Consider the following 13431-nt stretch of genomic DNA (forward strand, 5'->3'; position numbering starts at 1 on the left):
GGAGGCTGAAATGCACGCGTTTTAGCTCAAGCAGGCTAGCGTGAGGAGGGAAGAACTATACTGATGTGAGGTCTGGAACATGAAAAGGAATTAGAATTCAGAAAGCGGGCGTAATTAGTTTGATACTTTACTTTAATCCATTAATGATGAACGTCGCTCTTGACGGTACATGATTCACAATATTATCCGTTCAGAATACATTCATAGTAACTGAATATGGCGCCTTGCTAGGTCGTAGCAAATGGCGTAGTTGAAGGCTATGCTAAACAGTCATCTCTGCATATGAGAGCGTATGTAAACAGTGAACCATCGCTAGCAAAGTCGGCTGTACAACTGGGCGAGTGCTAGGAAGTCTCTCTAGACCTGCCGTGTGGCGGCGCTCGGTCTGCAATCACTGATAGTGGCGACATGCGGGTCCGATGTATACTAACGGACCGCAGCCGATTTAAAGGTTACCACCTAGCAAGTGTGGTGTCTGGCAGTGACACCACAGTTACATTCCTTCCTGGATTTTCCATTGTTTAATTTATCATTTTAACTGAATCACCTGCGGGTTCTTGGTGAAACATTGTAAATTAACTAAACCATCACCATTTTTGCCTTGTTTCACATATTTTATAATGGTTACTGCACAACCTAGGTTTTGGGTTATAAGACCATTCTGAAACCTGAAACCTAGTCGTGCAGTAACCATAACAAAAATTGTGAAACAAGGCAACAAACAACGTTCGTCTAGTTACATAATTTGTCTTACAGATAAGCCTCATCCACTCCAGTGCCCTCAAGTTCATGCATAACATTTAAATATTTGCCTTGAGGGACACCACACTCTGCTCACATCTCCCAAATAAAACTTCATTATGGAATGGTAGGACCATCAATGAAGCTGTTCTAGAATATTGCACCCCAAGTAGTGCCATTCACTCACTGAGATGACCTTCAGTATTGTGGAACGTCCATTCCTTTCGAAATTACCACCTTCCACAAACTGGGAAATTAAGCTCGCATTTGCTGTAACTGTTTTAGAGAAGTTATGGAAAACCTAAATCTGGATGGCCAGACAGGCATTTGAACTGCCATCCTTCCAAAAACAATTTCAGTGTCTTCCCATTCAGCCACCACACTCAGTGGGTGTCCCACAAGTGTTGCAGGAAGCAGTAATGGATTGGCTTATCATTGGGTACCGTATCACAGCCTTCAGACAGTGAAGAATCTAGTTCCCCGTCAGATAAGCGACAGTTATACAGCACAGAATTGTACAATCTGAAGTCCTGTTCGTTCCTCTGCAGTCACAGGGGAGTGACAGAATGATGGATCCTGTCTGCCAGTGGCAGTAGCCATGTGAATGGCTCTTTAATTGTCTGGGTACTGTTTGGAAACACTTCAAGTCTGGCCCAGCTGCTAGTAGTGGCTGACTATGTTTAGCAGAAATCCTCCTGATGGCTTCCTGCACTTGGGTGGAACAAGTGAAATGGTTGATAGAGTCGAGGAATGCTCAACATGATCCTACTTTGCTCTCTTTGACTGTACGTCAAGCTCAGGTTCTGTAATCCACCAGTTTAATATTTAAACTGTCTCAGACCTGCTTGATTGAGTCAAATTGCTGAGTGGCACTGATGGCTCTGTCAAGGTATAGGCTGCCTGCTAAGATGATCGGAGGACTTTGGGATGGACAAATCAGAGGAATGGTGGATAGCACTTATGATGGCCTCAAAGCTAACCAGGTGTTGAAAACAATCACTTGCTGGTACAGTATAAAGTATTCTGTGTCAATTGTGTGTTTTGCTAGCTTCCATCTAGTAGAAGGATTCAGAGTGGAAAGAGATCAGTCACATGAAGATCATCAGAATCTGAAAACACAAAAGAACAGAATGAGAGTTCTTTGACTAAAAATAACTCTTAGCAGTGCTCAACCATGTGTGGTTGTCAGTGTTAAGGATACAAAGCTCTTGATGCTTCATGAGAATCTCTACAACATGATCCCAGCAATGGGTAGAGGATAAGCCTCTATAACACAACGTGTGCGTTAAAGTCTCCCAGTAGGAAAAAACGGTTGAAGAAGTTAAATTATGAGATCTGTGAGAGCATCAGAGATCACAGTCTGATGTCTCTCGTGGTGGTAAGTACAGGGAGCATACTGCAGTCCTTTGTCTCACATTACTTTCAACAGCAACTGTTTGAAGGTCTGTAGCCAAGAGGACAGCACAGGAGTGGCATGTGTTATTTACAAACACACCCATCCCTTCTTTGGAACTTTCTCCAGTGTGTCTGCCGAGTACCAAAAGTTTTTCCCTCCACATGTCCTGAACATGTTAATATCCCATAACAATACGGGAGCCCTCTTAGCATTGAAGTTTGTCTTTTTCGTTACTCTCCCATGGAGCTGAGGAACATAAAACAGGTGGTGGATCAAATGAGGGACTCTGTGATACTGCCAGACTTCACAGTCTACCTCTCTGTAGAATCAGCATCAGATAACATGAGTGTTGATGTTTCTTATTTCTTATTTTCAGCTTAATTTTGTTAATTTACCAAAAGCTTCTTCTCTTCTTCAGTTCTTAATTACTGTTCCCACCCTCTGCCCCTACAAAATGTGCATTTTCACCCTACCCTTTCTGTTCCTACAAGCACTTATTTATCTTCTCAATATGGGCTACTATTGTGCATTTGACAAACATGTAGTACATAAAACTCCTTAATGCTGATCTTCTGCTTGTTTTTTTCCTATTTTTTCTTTTCCTCTCCAGTTCTTCTAATACAGCTGCTGTACCCTAAATGTGAATCAAGAGACACTTAATCAAATCAGAAACTGGCTTAAGTAAATTGTATGGATTTCTTCAGTCACTCTAATTGTACCGCATCTAAATATTAAATTTAGTATAATACAAAATTTCAAAATGCAACTGAACTCGCTCTTTTACTGTATGATGATTTTCTTACAATCATGATGTTACTTTATACTCTTGAATCTACATTATCATCTATATCATAGTTATTTCAGTACTTCCCAGTGCTTCATCCTCAGCCAGCCACACATTCATCAATGAGTGTCGGGACATAATTAGGTTCCTATACAGTTGGTCTGGGCGACATCTTGAAGGAGATTACTGATCTTCACTTTCTTCAGAGATGTTACAAAATGTGAGTCAAGTATCTGTACTGTGCGGATGATTGATGAAAGCTTGCCTAGCGCAGTCTTATGTTTTACATTGTTACGGGTGGGAACCGAATAAAAGAAATGCAGCACTTTAAAATCCATTGCTAGCATATATATAAACAAAGATGATGTGACTTACCAAAAGAAAGCGCTGGCACATCGATAGACACACAAACAAACACAAACATATACACAAAATTCTAGCTTTCGCAACCAAAGGTTGCCTCGTCAGGAAAGAGGGAAGGAGAGGGAAAGAGGGAAGGAGAGGGAAAGAGGGAAGGAGAGGGAAAGACGAAAGGATTTGGGTTTTAAGGGAGAGGGTAAGGAGTCATTCCGATCCCGGGAGCAGAAAGACTTACCTTAGGGGGAAAAAAGGACGGGTATATACTCGCGCACACACACACACATATCCATCCACACATATACAGACACAAGCAGACATATACAGAGGCAAAGAGTTTGGGTAGAGATGTCAGTCGAGGCGGAAGTTGGTAAATCACGTGGGTGCTTTCACACGTGGCTCTGCCTTTGATCGTGTACACCTTCCTGGTTACAGGACTGGAATAGGTGGTGGTGGGAGGGTGCATGGGACAGGTTTTACACCGGGGGCGGTTACAAGGGTAAAGAAAAATGATGAGACTTACCAAACAAAAGTGCTGGCTGGTCGATAGACACACAAACAAACACAAACATACACACAAAATTCAAGCTTTCGCAACCAACGGTTGCTTCGTCAGGAAAGAGGGAAGGAGAGGGAAAGACGAAAGGATGTGGGTTTTAAGGGAGAGCGTAAGGAGTCATTCTAATCCCGGGAGCGGAAAGACTTACCTTAGCGGGAAAAAAGGACAGGTATACACTCGCGCGCGCACACACACACACACACACACACACACACACACACACACACACACATATCCATCCGCATATACACAGACACTGGAAATATCACTTTGCCATGAAGAAAAATGATGCTAATCCTACTCCTAATGATCCAACTCCCCAAGACACTATCCAAATTGAACCATGCCTGGAACAGTTCCGTCCTCCGTCACAGCGGGACCCACCTCCTCTTCCTCAAAATCACCCTCTCCTAACCTTCCAGGAATTTCTGACTTCCAGCCTTGCCTCTCAATCCTTCTTAAAAAACCTTAATCCTACTCCCAACATCACCACTGCTGAAGCCCAGGCTATCCGTGATCTGAAGGCTGACCGATCCATCGTCATTCTTCCGGCGGACAAGGGTTCCACGACTGTGGTACTTGATCGTCGGGAGTATGTGGCTGAGGGACTGCGTCAGCTTTCAGACAACACTACTTACAAAGTTTGCCATTCTAAAAAAAAAAAAAAAAAAAAAAAAAAAAAAAAAAAAAAAAAAAAATTACAAATGTCTGCTTGTGTCTGTGTATATGCGGATGGATATGTGTGTGTGTGCGAGTGTATACCTGTCCTCCACCTATTCCAGTCCTGTAACCAGGAAGGTGTACACGATCAAAGGCAGAGCCACGTGTGAAAGCACCCACGTGATTTACCAACTGACCTGCCTACACTGTGAAGCGTTCTATGTGGGAATGACCAGCAACAAACTGTCCATTCGCATGAATGGACACAGGCAGACAGTGTTTGTTGGTAATGAGGATCACCCCGTGGCTAAACATGCCTTGGTGCACGGCCAGCACATCTTGGCACAGTGTTACACCGTCCGGGTTATCTGGATACTTCCCACTAACACCAACCTGTCAGAACTCCGGAGATGGGAACTTGCCCTTCAGCATATCCTCTCTTCTCGCTATCTGCCAGGCCTCAATCTCCGCTAATTTCTAATTTCAATTTGCCGCCACTCATACCTCACCTGTCTTTCATCTTTGCCTCTGTACTTCCGCCCCGACTGACATCTCTGCCCAAACTCTTTGCCTTTACAAATGTCTGCTTGTGTCTGTGTATATGCGGATGGATGTGTGTGTGTGTGTGTGTGTGTGTGTGTGTGTGTGTGTGTGTGTGTGTGCGCGCGCGAGTGTATACCTGTCCTTTTTTCCCCCTAAGGTAAGTCTTTCTGCTCCCGGGATTGGAATGACTCCTTACCCTCTCCCTTAAAACCCACATCCTTTCGTCTTTCCCTCTTCTTCCCTCTTTCCTGACAAAGCAACCGTTTGTTGCGAAAGCTTAAATTTTGTGTGTATGTTTGTGTGTCTATTGACCTGCCAGCGCTTTTGTTTCGTAAGTCTCATCATCTTTCTTTTTAGATATATTTTTTCCACGTGGAATGTTTCCCTCTAATATATTGGTCTTTAAATATGTCTGCTTGTGTCTGTATATGTGTGGATGGATATGTGTGTGTGTGCGAGTGTATACCCGTCCTTTTTTCCCCCTAAGGTAAGTCTTTCCGCTCCCGGGACTGGAATGACTCCTTACCCTCTCCCTTAAAACCCACATCCTTTCGTCTTTCCCTCTCCTTCCCTCTTTCCTGATGAGGCAACAGTTTGTTGCGAAAGCTTGAATTTTGTGTGTATGTTTGTGTTCGTTTGTGTGTCTGTCGACTTGCCAGCACTTTCATTTTGTAAGTCACATCATCTTTGTTTTTAGTTATATTTTTCCTTCGTGGAAAGTTTCCTTCTATTATATATATATATATATATATATATATATATATATATATATATATATATATATATATATATATATATATATATGGTTATAATAGAAGGAAACATTCCACGAAGGAAAAATATATCTAAAAACAAAGATGATGTGACTTACCAAATGAAAGTGCTGGCAGGTCGACAGACACACAAACGAACACAAACATACACACAAAATTCAAGCTTTCGCAACAAACTGTTGCCTCATCAGGAAAGAGGGAAGGAGAGGGAAAGACGAAAGGATGTGGGTTTTAAGGGAGAGGGTAAGGAGTCATTCCAGTCCCGGGAGCGGAAAGACTTACCTTAGGGGGAAAAAAGGACGGGTACACACTCGCACACACACACATATCCATCCACACATATACAGACACAAGCAGACATATTTAAAGACAAAGAGTTTGGGCAGAGATGTCAGTCGAGGCAGAATTGCAGAGGCAAAGATGTTGTTGAATGACAGGTGAGGTATGAGTGGCGGCAACTTGAAATTAGCGGGGATTGAGGCCTGGTGGATAACGGGAAGAGAGGATATATTGAAGAGCAAGTTCCCATCTCCGGAGTTCGGATAGGTTGGTGTTAGTGGGAAGTATCCAGATAACCCGGACGGTGTAACACTGTGCCAAGATGTGCTGGTCGTGCACCAAGGTATGTTTAGCCACAGGGTGATCCTCATTACCAACAAACACTGTCTGCCTGTGTCCATTCATGCGAATGGACAGTTTGTTGCTGGTCATTCCCACATAGAACGCTTCACAGTGTAGGCAGGTCAGTTGGTAGATTACGTGGGTGCTTTCACACGTGGCTCTGCCTTTGATTGTGTACACCTTCCGGGTTACAGGACTGGAGTAGGTGGTGGTGGGAGGGTGCATGGGACAGGTTTTACACCGGGGGCGGTTACAAGGGTAGGAGCCAGAGGGTAGGGAAGGTGGTTTGGGGATTTCATAGGGATGAACTAAGAGGTTACGAAGGTTAGGTGGACGGCGGAAAGACACTCTTGGTGGAGTGGGGAGGATTTCATGAAGGATAGATCTCATTTCAGGGCAGGATTTGAGGAAGTCGTATCCCTGCTGGAGAGCCACATTCAGAATCTGATCCAGTCCCGGAAAGTATCCTGTCACAAGTGGGGCACTTTTGTGGTTCTTCTGTGGGAGGTTCTGGGTTTGAGAGGATGAGGAAGTGGCTCTGGTTATTTGCTTCTGTACCAGGTCGGGAGGGTAGTTGCGGGATGCGAAAGCTGTTGTCAGGTTGTTGGTGTAATGCTTCAGGGATTCCTGACTGGAGCAGATTCGTTTGCCACGAAGACCTAGGCTGTAGGGAAGGGACCGTTTGATGTGGAATGGGTGGCAGCTGTCGTAATGGAGGTACTGTTGCTTGTTGGTGGGTTTGATGTGGACGGACGTTTGAAGCTGGCCATTGGACAGGTGAAGGTCAACATCAAGGAAAGTGGCATGGGATTTGGAGTAGGACCAGGTGAATCTGATGGAACCAAAGGAGTTGAGGTTGGAGAGGAAATTCTGGAGTTCTTCTTCACTGTGAGTCCAGATCATGAAGATGTCATCAATAAATCTGTACCAAACTTTGGGTTGGCAGGCCTGGGTAACCAAGAAGGCTTACTCTAAGCAACCCATGAATAGGTTGGCGTACGAGGGGGCCATCCTGGTACTCATGGCTGTTCCCTTTAATTGTTGGTAGGTCTGGCCTTCAAAAGTGAAGAAGTTGTGGGTCAGGATGAAGCTGGCTAAGGTAATGAGGAAAGAGGTTTTAGGTAGGGTGGCAGGTGATCGGCGTGAAAGGAAGTGCTCCATCGCAGCGAGGCCCTGGACGTGCGGGATATTTGTGTATAAGGAAGTGGCATCAATGGTGACAAGGATGGTTTCTGGGGGTAACGGACTGGGTAAGGATTCCAGGCGTTCGAGAAAGTGGTTGGTGTCTTTGATGAAGGATGGGAGACTGCATGTAATGGGTTGAAGGTGTTGATCCACGTAGGCAGAGATACGTTCTGTGGGGGCTTGGTAACCAGCTACAATGGGGCGGCCGGGATGATTGGGTTTGTGAATTTTAGGAAGAAGGTAGAAGGTAGGGGTGCGGGGTGTCGGTGGGGTCAGGAGGTTGATGGAGTCAGGTGAAAGGTTTTGTAGGGGGCCTAAGGTTCTGAGGATTCCTTGAAGTTCTGCCTGGACACCAGGAATGGGATTACCTTGGCAAACTTTGTATGTGGTGTTGTTTGAAAGCTGACGCAGTCCCTCAGCCACGTACTCCCGACGATCAAGTACCACGGTCGTGGAACCCTCGTCCGCCGGAAGAATGACGATGGACCGGTCAGCCTTCAGATCACGGATAGCCTGGGCTTCAGCAGTGGTGATGTTTGGAGTAGGGTTAAGGTTTTTTAGGAAGGATTGAGAGGCAAGGCTGGAAGTCAGAAATTCCTGGAAGGTTTGGAGAGGGTGATTTTGAGGAAGAGGAGGTGGGTCCCGCTGTGACGGAGGACGGAACTGTTCCAGGCAGGGTTCAATTTGGATAGTGTCTTGGGGAGTTGGATCATTAGGGGTAGGATTAGGATCATTTTTCTTCGTGGCAAAGTGATACTTCCAGCAGAGAGTACGAGTGTAGGACAGTAAATCTTTGACGAGGGCTGTTTGGTTGAATCTGGGAGTGGGGCTGAAGGTGAGGCCTTTGGATAGGACAGAGGTTTCTGATTGGGAGAGAGGTTTGGAGGAAAGGTTAACTACTGAATTAGGGTGTTGTGGTGCCAGATTGTGTTGATCGGAATTTTGAGGTTTTGGAGGGAGTGGAGCTGGAAGTGGGAGATTGAGTAGATGGGAGAGACTGGGTTTGTGTGCAATGAGAGGTGGTTGAGGTTTGCTGGAAAGGTTGTGAAAGGTGAGTTACCCCCAGAAACCATCCTTGTCACCATTGATGCCACTTCCTTATACACAAATATCCCGCACGTCCAGGGCCTCGCTGCGATGGAGCACTTCCTTTCACGCCGATCACCTGCCACCCTACCTAAAACCTCTTTCCTCATTACCTTAGCCAGCTTCATCCTGACCCACAACTTCTTCACTTTTGAAAACCAGACATACCAACAATTAAAGGGAACAGCCATGGGTACCAGGATGGCCCCCTCGTACGCCAACCTATTCATGGCTCGCTTAGAGGAAGCCTTCTTGGTTACCCAGGCCTGCCAACCCAAAGTTTGGTACAGATTTATTGATGACATCTTCATGATCTGGACTCACAGTGAAGAAGAACTCCAGAATTTCCTCTCCAACCTCAACTCCTTTGGTTCCATCAGATTCACCTGGTCCTACTCCAAATCCCATGCCACTTTCCTTGATGTTGACCTTCACCTGTCCAATGGCCAGCTTCACACGTCCGTCCACATCAAACCCACCAACAAGCAACAGTACCTCCATTACGACAGCTGCCACCCATTCCACATCAAACGGTCCCTTCCCTACAGCCTAGGTCTTCGTGGCAAACGAATCTGCTCCAGTCAGGAATCCCTGAAGCATTACACCAACAACCTGACAACAGCTTTCGCATCCCGCAACTACCCTCCCGACCTGGTACAGAAGCAAATAACCAGAGCCACTTCCTCATCCTCTCAAACCCAGAACCTCCCACAGAAGAACCACAAAAGTGCCCCACTTGTGACAGGATACTTTCCGGGACTGGATCAGATTCTGAATGTGGCTCTCCAGCAGGGATACGACTTCCTCAAATCCTGCCCTGAAATGAGATCCATCCTTCATGAAATCCTCCCCACTCCACCAAGAGTGTCTTTCCGCCGTCCACCTAACCTTCGTAACCTCTTAGTTCATCCCTATGAAATCCCCAAACCACCTTCCCTACCCTCTGGCTCCTACCCTTGTAACCGCCCCCGGTGTAAAACCTGTCCCATGCACCCTCCCACCACCACCTACTCCAGTCCTGTAACCCGGAAGGTGTACACAATCAAAGGCAGAGCCACGTGTGAAAGCACCCACGTGACCTACCAACTGACCTGCCTACACTGTGATGCATTCTATGTGGGAATGACCAGCAACAAACTGTCCATTCGCATGAATGGACACAGGCAGACAGTGTTTGTTGGTAATGAGGATCACCCTGTGGCTAAACATGCCTTGGTGCACGACCAGCACATCTTGGCGCAGTGTTACACCGTCCGGGTTATCTGGATACTTGCTACTAATACCAACCTATCCGAACTCCGGAGATGGGAACTTGCTCTTCAATATATCCTCTCTTCCCGTTATCCACCAGGCCTCAATCTCTGCTAATTTCATGTTGCCGCCACTCATACCTCACCTGTCATTCAACAACATCTTTGCCTCTGCAATTCTGCCTCGACTGACATCTCTGCCCAAACTCTTTGTCTTTAAATATGTCTGCTTGTGTCTGTATATGTGTGGATGGATATGTGTGTGTGTGCGAGTGTGTACCCGTCCTTTTTTCCCCCTAAGGTAAGTCTTTCCGCTCCCGGGACTGGAATGACTCCTTACCCTCTCCCTTAAAACCCACATCCTTTCGTCTTTCCCTCTCCTTCCCTCTTTCCTGATGAGGCAACAGTTTGTTAATAGAAGGAAACATTCCACGAAGGAAAAATATACCTAAAAACAAAGATGATGTGACTTACAAAATGAAAGTGCTGGCAAGTCGACAGACACACAAACGAACACAAACATACACACAAAATTCAAGCTTTCGCAACAAACTGTTGCCTCATCAGGAAAGAGGGAAGGAGAGGGAAAGACGAAAGGATGTGGGTTTTAAGGGAGAGGGTAAGGAGTCATTCCAGTCCCGGGAGCGGAAAGACTTACCTTAGGGGGAAAAAAGGACGGGTATACACTCGCACACACACACATATCCATCCACACATATACAGACACAAGCAGACATATTTAAAGACCAATATATTAGAGGGAAACATTCCACGTGGAAAAAATATATCTAAAAAGAAAGATGATGAGACTTACGAAACAAAAGCGCTGGCAGGTCAATAGACACACAAACATACACACAAAATTTAAGCTTTCGCAACAAACGGTTGCTTTGTCAGGAAAGAGGGAAGAAGAGGGAAAGACGAAAGGATGTGGGTTTTAAGGGAGAGGGTAAGGAGTCATTCCAATCCCGGGAGCAGAAAGACTTACCTTAGGGGGAAAAAAGGACAGGTATACACTCTCGCGCGCGCACACACACACACACACACACACACACACACACACACACACACACACACACACACATCCATCCGCATATACACAGACACAAGCAGACATTTGTAAAGGCAAAGAGTTTGGGCAGAGATGTCAGTCGGGGCGGAAGTACAGAGGCAAAGATGAAAGACAGGTGAGGTATGAGTGGCGGCAAATTGAAATTAGAAATTAGCGGAGATTGAGGCCTGGCAGATAGCGAGAAGAGAGGATATGCTGAAGGGCAAGTTCCCATCTCCGGAGTTCTGACAGGTTGGTGTTAGTGGGAAGTATCCAGATAACCCGGACGGTGTAACACTGTGCCAAGATGTGCTGGCCGTGCACCAAGGCATGTTTAGCCACAGGGTGATCCTCATTACCAACAAACACTGTCTGCCTGTGTCCATTCATGCGAATGGACAGTTTGTTGCTGGTCATTCCCACATAGAACGCTTCACAGTGTAGGCAGGTCAGTTGGTAAATCACGTGGGTGCTTTCACACGTGGCTCTGCCTTTGATCGTGTACACCTTCCTGGTTACAGGACTGGAATAGGTGGTGGTGGGAGGGTGCATGGGACAGGTTTTACACCGGGGGCGGTTACAGGGGTAGGAGCCAGAGGGTAGGGAAGGTGGTTTGGGGATTTCATAGGGATGAACTAAGAGAAATATTTTTCCCACGTGGAATGTTTCCCTCTATTTTATATATATATATATATATATATATATATATATATATATATATATATATATATATATATATATATATATACTACTGAATTGGGGTGTTGTGGTTCCAGATTGTGTTGATTGGAATTTTGAGGTTTTGGAGGGAGTGGAGCTGGAAGTGAGAGATTGAGTAGATGGGAGAGACTGGGTTTGTGTGCAATGAGAGGAGGTTGAGGTTTGCTGGAAAGGTTGTGAAGGGTGAGTGAGTTGCCTTTCCGGAGGTGGGAAACCAGGAGATTGGATAGTTTTTTAAGGTGGAGGGTGGCATGCTGCTCTAATTTGCGGTTGGCCTGTAGGAGGATGCTCTGAACAACCAGTGTGGATGTGGGAGAGGAAAGATTGAGGACTTTTATTAAGGATAGGAGTTGATGGGTGTGTTGATTGGCTGAGTGGATGTGTAGGTGAAGGATTAGGTGGGTGAGGGCAATGGATTGTTCGGTTTGGAACTGGTATAGGGACTGATGGAAAGAAGGGTTGCAGCCAGAGATGGGAACTTTAAGTGTGAGGCCTTTGGGGGTGATGCCAAATGTCAGACAAGCCTGAGAAAATAAAATATGGGAGTGTAATCTGGCTAGGGCGAAGGCATGTTTGCGGAGGGAATGTAAATAAAACTTAATGGGGTCGTTGTGGAGGTGTTGTGAGGGTGACATGGTACTAGAAGGTGGAAAGTGGAACACGAGGCTGAAATGAAAATGAAAATAAATATAAAAATATATGGGGAGAGATAAAGGTAAAACTAGAAAGCAAATGGAGATCTGGTGTGAAAAAAGGCGATAAAGGGTTGGTTAGAGCTGGGCTATGTTGATCCTGTGGTGAACTTGTGTAGGTAGATAATGATGTGCATAAAGGTTAGGTGGTTGTGTTGCCGCCAAAACACGTTAAAGGGTGGAAAAATACGGGAAAATTTCGAAAAAAATACGTGAGGATGTATTAAAAGGAGTGGTTTGGTGGTGGCAGATTATGGAAATGAAGCTAACAATTGTCTGATGAAGAAATAATGACGTTAAAACCTGTGGGAAGCGGCTAAAAATGATCGGTGATGTGAGAAAAACGGAAATGGAAATAAAGCAAAAGTTATTAAAACTAGCCGAAAAGGTTGTTTAATAGCTGAAAGGAACTGTTTGTGAACTGGAAACGGTGAATTTTATAGCAGCAAAGCGGAAAAAAATTTTTTGGTTATGGTTTGGAATTGGGTTACGTATTATTAAGTATATATCGGCGGGATAAAATTGTATACTGGATTACGGAAAAAAGGAGGTGTATAGAAAGTGAAACTGCTGGCAAAACAGAAGGAGGAAATAAGACGACAGAAAAGACTACTAAATGTAACAGTGACAATAACAATAACGATAACAATAACAAACGTGATTGTTGGGTTCAAATTAATGATATGAATATAATAGAGGGAAACATTCCACGTGGGAAAAATATATCTAAAAAGAAAGATGATGAGACTTAAAAAACAAAAGCGCTGGCAGGTCGATAGACACACAAACAAACACAAACATACACACAAAATTCAAGCTTTCACAACAAACTGTTGCCTCATCAGGAAAGAGGGAAGGAGAGGGAAAGACGAAAGGATGTGGGTTTTAAGGGAGAGGGTAAGGAGTCATTCATAAGTCCCACCGCCACACCTTCACCTGCCCATGTTAGGCAAAATTTTCTGCCTGACTCATGTAGTACTATCACCGTCAGAGGGTGGTACGGGACTAGAAGT

At 45.1% G+C, this 13431-nt stretch overlaps 1 protein-coding gene across 1 annotated transcript in view; it reads right to left on the reverse strand.

The window, feature by feature from the left end:
• Positions 1-13431, reverse strand: part of LOC126161320 (proteasome inhibitor PI31 subunit) — a 111920-nt gene that overhangs the window by 78398 nt on the left and 20091 nt on the right. The gene's annotated exons all lie outside the window — the stretch shown is intronic.

Source organism: Schistocerca cancellata, chromosome 2, assembly GCF_023864275.1.
Source record: "Schistocerca cancellata isolate TAMUIC-IGC-003103 chromosome 2, iqSchCanc2.1, whole genome shotgun sequence".
Classification (NCBI taxonomy): domain Eukaryota; kingdom Metazoa; phylum Arthropoda; class Insecta; order Orthoptera; family Acrididae; genus Schistocerca; species Schistocerca cancellata.